This window comes from Phocoena sinus, chromosome 16, assembly GCF_008692025.1.
Source record: "Phocoena sinus isolate mPhoSin1 chromosome 16, mPhoSin1.pri, whole genome shotgun sequence".
Classification (NCBI taxonomy): Eukaryota; Metazoa; Chordata; class Mammalia; order Artiodactyla; family Phocoenidae; genus Phocoena; species Phocoena sinus.
The window spans coordinates 39,680,698-39,689,187 of record NC_045778.1 but is presented as its reverse complement, the minus strand read 5'-3'; the positions used below and the strand labels follow the sequence as shown (position 1 = coordinate 39,689,187).

Here is an 8,490-nt window from a genome sequence, read left to right as displayed (position 1 = left end):
TGTATTTTTAAGTTTATTTTCATCTTATTTTTATAGTGATTAGGTGTTAAATTTTAAAAGAAAAAAATAGTTATTTAAAAAAATTTGTTAAGGAGAAAGCAGCTTAGGAGGTAGACTAATTCAGGATCAGTGACCTCTATGATGGGGGTAGAATGTGTACATATGGTCAGTTCTTCTGCAGTGTGGCAATGTTCCCAGTCCACTAGGGTAGGCAGTTTTGTGGTCCTGATAAGTCACAATTTTTCTAATTAAAAAGAATTAGATTCAAATGCTGATTCCCTCACTGAGTGTTTTTTCCTTTATTCTTTTGATCTTCAGTTTCCCAGTAGCTTGGGGTCAATAACCTCCAACCCTAGGATTTTTGTCAGTTTTAATGAAATAAAATAATGTAATCAAAGTCAGTTTGGTTTTACTTAAATCCCCAATTCCGTGCCCTTGTATGTCAAATCTATCCCCAAAATTTCTGCTGATGCCTTAAATTTAAACTTGTATGGTTCTCCTATGTTCTATTCCTGTTATGTTGTCTCTGTTTTGTCCCCACATAAACCCAAACATGAACTTGCAGTTATTTATGAATTCCCATGCAAATGGGTCATGATTAATTATATAAAAAATTAGGAGGGGCTCAAGTGCACTGTCTTCTGCCATTTCTGCTGATTCTGCTGCCATTTGTGCTGATTCTCTAGTGTCTAAACTCTGCTCCAAACTCCATACCACAAGGATTGGCCCAGAAATAGTACATTGGTGCCAACCAAACTAAACAAAACCAAACAAAACAAGCAAAACCAAAATACAAATGAAAATCATCTTGGAAAGTGATTGTTGCTATGAAATGTCATGTGTATATATTCTGTGCATGTGTCAATATCTAGCACAGTGAATGTCTAGACATTAGTTCAGTAAATGTTCGCTTTTTTTCTTCTTTGTTGGGTCATCTTATAATAGTATGAGAATCAATTTTAAGAACCCATCCTCTTGTAAATGTCTCTTAGCTAAGTTTCAAGGGCCATGCCATGGCCCCCTTTCTCTTTTCATACACCTCATTTTCATCCTGCTGGAGACAGCTAGTGACAATATCTTAGTGTCACAGAAGCATAAATCTCTTCTCTGGCCATGTTTTTGAGTCTCAGCTAGCACTTACAGGGACTGAAAAGTGGAAACAGGACTCAGGGTTTACAGAACATAACTACGTTTTTGGAGACAGGATTGTGTGGTCTTTGCCTTGCAGCCCGCCTGTTCACCATTAGCCCCCAGTAAAATGAAGTCGTCATGTTTTGTTCATAATGAACCACTGCGGTTGGAACAAAATCTTTTGGGTCCCATCATTCTAAAGAGCTTATTCACCATTGAGGACATCCCTCAGCATGTGTCAATGTTAACAGCTCTCAGGTTCATTTAGAATCCCCTTCTGTGACCTGACAGAGACCCAGGACCCTGCATGCATCCACGGGCTTCTCTTCTTAATGGCCTCTAGACTTAATGGCTCAGTTCTGCAATTGTCCAACTGAGAGTGGAGAGCTCCACCTCTTTCTGGGATAAATAAAATCAGAAAATTATTCTTGCTCCTGGCTTCAAGTTGCAAAACAACTACTTTCTATAGTTGTCTACTGTGTCCCACTGCGATGTAATCATTGTTTATAATCTTTACAACAGATTCATGAGATTGGTCTTATTAGAGATCATTTTATAGCTGAAGAAATGGAAGCTTTGAGAGTTTGAAAAACTCGCTCAAAAATACACAGCTAATAAATGATGAGCTAAGATTTAACCCTACTAAAGCTTGCTCTCTTTTCACTCCCATGTTCCTGGCAGTGGACATACTGTGAACAAGTGAGTGCTTTGCTTGCCATTTCTAACGGAAGACTGAGGAAGGGATAAGGAGACCCAAGCTCACAGGGCAAATCAGTGGGCATGCTGGGACCCAAGCCAGCTACAGCAAAAGATTGTTATTTTCTATATTAGCTAAGTAGGTTGGGAAAGGGCTTGAATTTGGATTCAAACCTCAGCATTTACAAGCCGCTTGATTTGGGGCTAGTCACTTTGTTTGAGTGTCAAAATTCTCTCTTGAAAAAATGAGTAGAAGCACATTGGATGCCTCATTAGTTACTATGAGACTAATGAATCGGGATAGTTAGAGAAGGCCTGCGTGACAGAAAAGTTTCATCTTGTTTGCCAACTTCACTCAGCTGCTGGTGGATAACTTCACTGAGGACTCCGAAGGCCTAGTCAGCGATCAGAAGGAAAAAATGCAATGACTGATTAGTGACAATGGCCTCATCATGAAAGTGGTAAATGTGGTTTTGTCCTACTTATTTGCTCTGTTGATTTAAAACAATATTACGCTTCTAGCTGGAGATTAAGGAGGTGTGATAAATCAGCCCAAGATTACACAGCTAATAGGTGGGTGGCAGCGGGTCCAGGACCTCTTAGGGTATCATAAGATTCAACCTCAAAACATGCTCTTGAGAGGTGGAGCCCACAGAACCTTGCAGACAATGTGGATGAATCACATTAGGTCAAGGCAGGTGGCAATGCACCCCACTTCTAAACCCCCACTAACTCTTTCCAAAGAAGTTTCAAAGCTATTAGTTCATCTGAATTAGGTTGTTCAAAAAGGATAATTATTCCAACCACCTCAAGCTTCATTGTTTACTATTTTGTGTGGGCCATGCCAGAAGGAATGGACTGTTGCCTGAGATTCGATCTCATGAATTTTTTTATGCTTTCCAACTTGATAAGTTTCCCCTCTGATTCCCTAGCTGCTAAAAGCCACCAGCTTCAACTATCACTCCCTTATTGCCTTAACGATATCATCCCGGATACCAGCAACTTCTTTGGCTTTAATATCTGCATCTGCTTGGATGTTTTCAGAGTACACTGGAAAAAAAAAAGAAATAAGAGGAAGAGGGTGGAGGAGAAAATAATGATGATATTAATGGCTGCTATTCATTATTCCCAGTCATTGAAATGATCAGTTTTCTCATTTGCAAAATGATTGAGGCAATAGTATGTACCTCTCATAGGGCTGTTGTAGGGCTAAATGAGGTAGTACATGTAAAGCACAAGCACCCCTGACTGATATAGGGTAAGATCCCTAAAGTATTAGATAGCATAGCTTTATAGGTATTTTATTAATATTTTATACAAGATTATCAGTATTACACTGTTTTTATGTTCTTTTGCTTAGAGCTTTACTAAGGTAAATTTGTTGTATAAAACTGCATTAACCTAAACTTTAAAATTTGATGAGTTATAATATATGTTTCTTTATATACCATGAAACCATCCTAATGAAGATAATATTTTCTCATACCCCATTGTAATACATGCCTTGTATCACCGTGGCCCAGCACAAACAGTATCATTTTATTTTATTTTTTTTTTACTTTTTATCTTGGAGATTGGTTGATTTCCAGAACTGGAAACCAAGCCAGGTAAGTTCTGAACAAGAGGCCTCAAGCACCATAGTGTACTGCTGCTGGGTAATTAATACCACCAATAAGCGAGATACCTAAAGCCTGTTGTAAACTGTAAAGCTCTCACCAGGGCAGAATATTGGTGCTGATGCTGTGATGTACGTTGATGGCTGCTTGCCAGCTGCATGCTGGACTCCTCTGGCTGTGCCTATGGCTAAACATTCTAGGAGAACCTGCTGTGTCCTTTTGGCCTCTGGAACTGTTCCAGGTCCTTCCTCTCACCCTTCACTTTGAACTCACTTTCTCCTCAGCTCCCATCCTGCTGCATCTGAGGCCAGACTCTCTTTATCTAGCCTCCTTCTGATGGGTGACCCTGCTTGGCTGGCCTTGAATGGCTTCTGTTTGGCTGTACCTGAAGGCAGTGTTCTCAGGATGGACACCTCTGCCCCAGGCCTCAGCCCATCTTCTGCTCGAGGCTTCTAGCCTCACCAGCCTCCCTTCACACCATAACTCCCAAGTGCATCCTCCATGTACCTGATTGCATCATGGTCTCCCTGTCTGCACCTATGCGTGTGGTCCCTTCTCCACATGAAACACCCTCTCTGGAATATTCTACCTTCTCTTGACTTAATTTCAATTTCTTTTTGGTCTCAGCATCTGAACCTGTGAGCCGAGTTGCTGGCCCTGCAAGGGATCCCACAGTGCCCTGCGTTCACCCATACTGGCCACTTGTCAGATTCCATTATGTCACAGCCTGACAATAAAGGAGCGATTGGAGCCAACGGCACTAGGGCGAGAAGAGAAAATAGGCAGTATTGATATCGCGCAGAGTCCTGGGGCTGGGCAGGGCCCAGTAGCCACCACTGCGTGCAGCCTGCCCTCTGCCAGCCGTGGGGAGGCAGACGGAGGGGCACGAGCTGGGCCCGGGCACCGAGGGGTGAGGCGTGGGTGTCCTGGGTTGTTGCAGGAGGGCGGGAGTGGCCACCTGGAGGCCAGGCACTCACACACTGAGAGGCAGCACACCAGTGCCGGCGCGAGGAGCCCGGGCCAGGAGGAGGAGAGGCCTGGTCAGAGCCCTTTACCGCCCCTCTGTCGAAGAAAGACGAGTGCCCTGATAGAACTTCGTGCCGTTGCTATTCATCACCCCGCAGTTAATGTTCCCTGAAATACAGGATTTTCGTGATGCTTGGGCCTTTGCAAACTTCCTGCCAGCTGCTAATTTGGATTCTAAAGCCCCTATTTCCATCAGCGATCCCACACGATGTTTGGTGCTGATATCCTAGCTGAAGGGGTCAGTGGACCGGTACCAAAACCGTTTGGTATAGATTTCGGTGAAGGAAAACTGTTCTCTGTTCCGTTGCCAACAGGAGTAGCTGGCAAAGAAAGTGATGCTTGGACGGCAGAATCCATCTTTTCCCAGTCTGGAGTTGGAGAAGTGGGAGCCAACTTTCTAGTTACTTCCTGTTGTCTTTCCCCAACAGCTAGCTGTTGTCTTAAATCTCTCGCTTCATCCATTAACCTCTGCACAGAGACCAACAAAGATTCCTTTTCATCAAGTTCACTTTTTAAAAATGCACTTCGTTCAATGGCTTGATTTAGCCTTGTTCAAAGTCTTCCAGTGAAACTACCGTTGCCCTTTTTGCTCACTCCAGGTCATCACTGGCCGGCTCCAGCTCTCTCACATACTTACGTAACTGCTGCTTAAAGGCCCGAGTCTGACTTAAATCTTCTTCTAATACTGAGACCTGCTTGTAGCTCTGTGCATATTGATGCCCCAGTTTCTCCTTTAGTGCTTCCACTTCATACTTCAGTCTTGCAAGTCTCTATTTCTTTGTTCAGCCTGTACTGTGCTTCCAACTCTGCTTCTAATTCTTGGCTTCCTTCCTGGAATTCAACTAGCTCATCCTGAGCTTCCTGGAAGCTTTGTTTATACTTCAAGGAAAGTTCCTTCCAGTAAGCAGTTTCCTCCTTTAAACTTGAAAACTCTGGTATATCTTCACCATCCATGATCAAGAAAGCTTCCAATGTGTCAAAAGCGCATGTCCCCCTCTGCTCCACCGACGTCTCGCTCAGCCAGGCCCGCTGCCCAGCTGCTTAGCTCCGCCCCACTCCGCAGCCTTGAGCTCAGCTCCGCGCACCTCCGTGCCCTCTCCTCCCCGGCGCTCAGGGACTGCATGGGTGTCCGAGGCCATTCTGTGACGCACGGAGGCGGGGTTCTGTCACTATTTTTTTTTCAACCATTCTAATAAGTGTGTAGTGATATCGAATTATGGTTTTAATTTGCATAGCCCTAATGCCTAATGATTTTAAACATAATGTCATGTACCTATTTGCCGTCTGTATATCCTCTTCAGTGAAGTGTCCGTCCATGTCTTCTGCCCATTTTCTAACTGGGTTTTTTTTCAACTGTTGAATTTCGAGATTTCTTTATATATTCTAGGAACTAGTCTTTTGTCAGATATATTGTTGACAAATATTTTCTCCCAGTCTTTAACTTGTCTTCTCATCCATCGTCATGGCGTCTTTCATTGAACAAATTTTAAAATTTTTGATGATGGACAGTTTATCAATTATTCCTTTTATGGGTCGCGCTTTTAGTGCCGAGTCTAAAAACTCTTCACCTGGCCCTAGGTCCAGAAGATTTTCTCCTAAGTTTTTTTCCTAAAAATTTAATAGTTTTATCTTCTATATTTAAGTCCACAATTCACTTTGGGTTAATTTACATAAAAGGTATGAGGTTTAGGCTGAGATTCATTTTTTTGCTGATGGATGTACAATGACACCAGCACTAGTTATGGAAAAGGCTATTTTTCTACTACTGAATTGCTTTGGCATCTTTGTTAAAAATCAGTTGGGCTTATTCGTGTGGTTATTTCTGCACTCTCTATTCTGTCCCACTGATCTCTGTGTCTGATCCCCCACCAGTATCACACTCTCGGTTACTGAGCTATTCTTCCATTAAAGTTTTTTTTTTTTTTAAGAATGTTGTTGTTGGGCTTCCCTGGTGGCGCAGTGGTTGAGAGTCCGCCTGCCAATGCAGGGGACACGGGTTCGTGCCCCGGTCTGGGAAGATCCCACATGCTGTGGAGCGGCTGGGCCCATGAGCCGTGGCTGCTGAGCCTGCGCGTCTGGAGCCTGTGCTCCGCAATGGGAGAGGCCACAGCAGTGAGAGGCCCACGTACGGAAAAAAAAAAAAAAAAATGTTGTTGTTCTTATGGGGCCTGTACCTTTCCATATAAATTTTAGAATAAAATTCTCTATGCCTACAAAAATACTGTTGGGATTCTGTTGCGAATTACAGTAAACTTAAACCTCAGTTTGGAGTAAGTCTTTTATTTTGCTGCGTTTCCCTCCAGTTCCTATTATCCATCCTTCAGAGGTTAGTTGCTGGGGCACAGTGTGACCAGAAGGAATAAAACCTGTTCTCTCCCTTGAGGATGTTCTGCTACTACTTCGTTCTGAGCTGGGAGTGGGCTGGCCATGGTAGCCCTGGATCCCAAAGGCAGCACCAACACCTCCCTGTAACCTGCTCACAAAATCTCTCTGCCCCAGCTACAGGCCACCTGTGAGTGACCTGCATCTGGAGCGGCATTGCCTCATCTCTACTTTATCACTCATAATCCTAGGTGAGGATGGGTCTAAGCCCATTTCATCCCTTGCTCCTCTTGGCAAGAGCAAAACTTCTGACCCCTAAGTATGGTGTAGAATCAACAGAGGCACCAGCTTTAAATGGGTCACTGGAGCTCAGAGAGTGAGTAAATCTGTGGCCACCATGACACAGTGACATTGAAAGGGCCCTTCTCTCCATTTCCTTGTCATGATGTAAGTTTTTCCAATTCCTGTGTGAGCCTGGAGAACAAAATTAGTCAGGTAATACTGGGCTGTGAGATGATAACAAATTAACTCCTAAATATCCCTGGCTTAACTCAATGAATATTTCTTTGTTACTTCCAAAAAGTTGCATGTGAATCTGGTGGCCTCCTTTTCTATGGAGCGAAACCATCTGGAAATATGATTTTGAAGCTTACCAAACAGGAAAGAGAGAGCTGGAAAGTGAAGCTGAGACTTTATACCACCTCAGCTCAGAGATGATGTACAGCACTCTTGCTGTGGTTCATTGGCCAGATCTAGTCAAATGACCCCGAACTAACCTCAAGAGTCAGGGAAATAAAATTGCTGTGAATGCTACACATCAATAACAACAAAGACCGAAATTCCTTTCACCTGGAGGTAAAATTGAGTTTGATTTAAAAGAAATGAACTCATCTGACAGTTCCCATGCACACATTGTGGGGGTGATTTTTTTCCCATGCCATGTGCTGTAGACTGAGCTGCTTTAAGCTGAGGCACGTGAATGATGCAGCTTGAGTCTGTTTCATGCATGTATCCACACAACATTCCCTTCTCCGCTTTGTCTTCTCTAAAATACTCCGAAGAGGGGACAACAGCCAAAAGAAGGATTAGCCCCACATAAAAGTCAGGTTTCAGGTGCTGTCCTCCAGGAGGTGTAAATATCATATTCCAAGACAACTAGGCTGCTGTCTGCTCTACTTCATTACCAAATGCAATTGATGTCCGTGGACCAGAATCTGAACTTCTGTACGTGAAATTCAGTTGCTGGATTGTGACACAATAAATTAATATTTCTTCAAAAGCCTTAAGGTGTTCATTTAAGGGCATGCCTGTGTCTTTAAAGAGCCGGGTAGAGTCGCAGCAATCTCAGGTGATTCTTTAGGCAGCGCTGTTGTTTTCATTATCATTGGAGTTGCTTTCACCTAGTTTTCCTGGGGATGATTGTTTGGGCAAATATGGAGAGATTGAGGAGGGAAATGAAACTTGTATACACGAGGCCTCCCTTGGCTAGAGCTCAGAGGATGACAATCCACCTACACAAATGAAGTGCCCATTGTCTGGGCTTGTGGAGGTGTTCCATTCCAGAAGTGGAGATTGGTGAGCTGGACAAACTCTAAGTTATTTCCAAATACCATTTCCAGTTTTTCTTAAATATCATTCGTTTGGAACATATCTGTTTTTCTTCCTTTCCTTGAACTTGTTTTTCGGTATTAATATCCCT

General features: G+C 43.2%; 1 pseudogene; it reads right to left on the bottom strand.

Moving 5' to 3' along the window:
• Positions 1-4,066: 4,066 nt before the first annotated feature.
• Positions 4,067-5,436, bottom strand: LOC116741294 (annotated as a pseudogene).
• Positions 5,437-8,490: the final 3,054 nt, after the last annotated feature.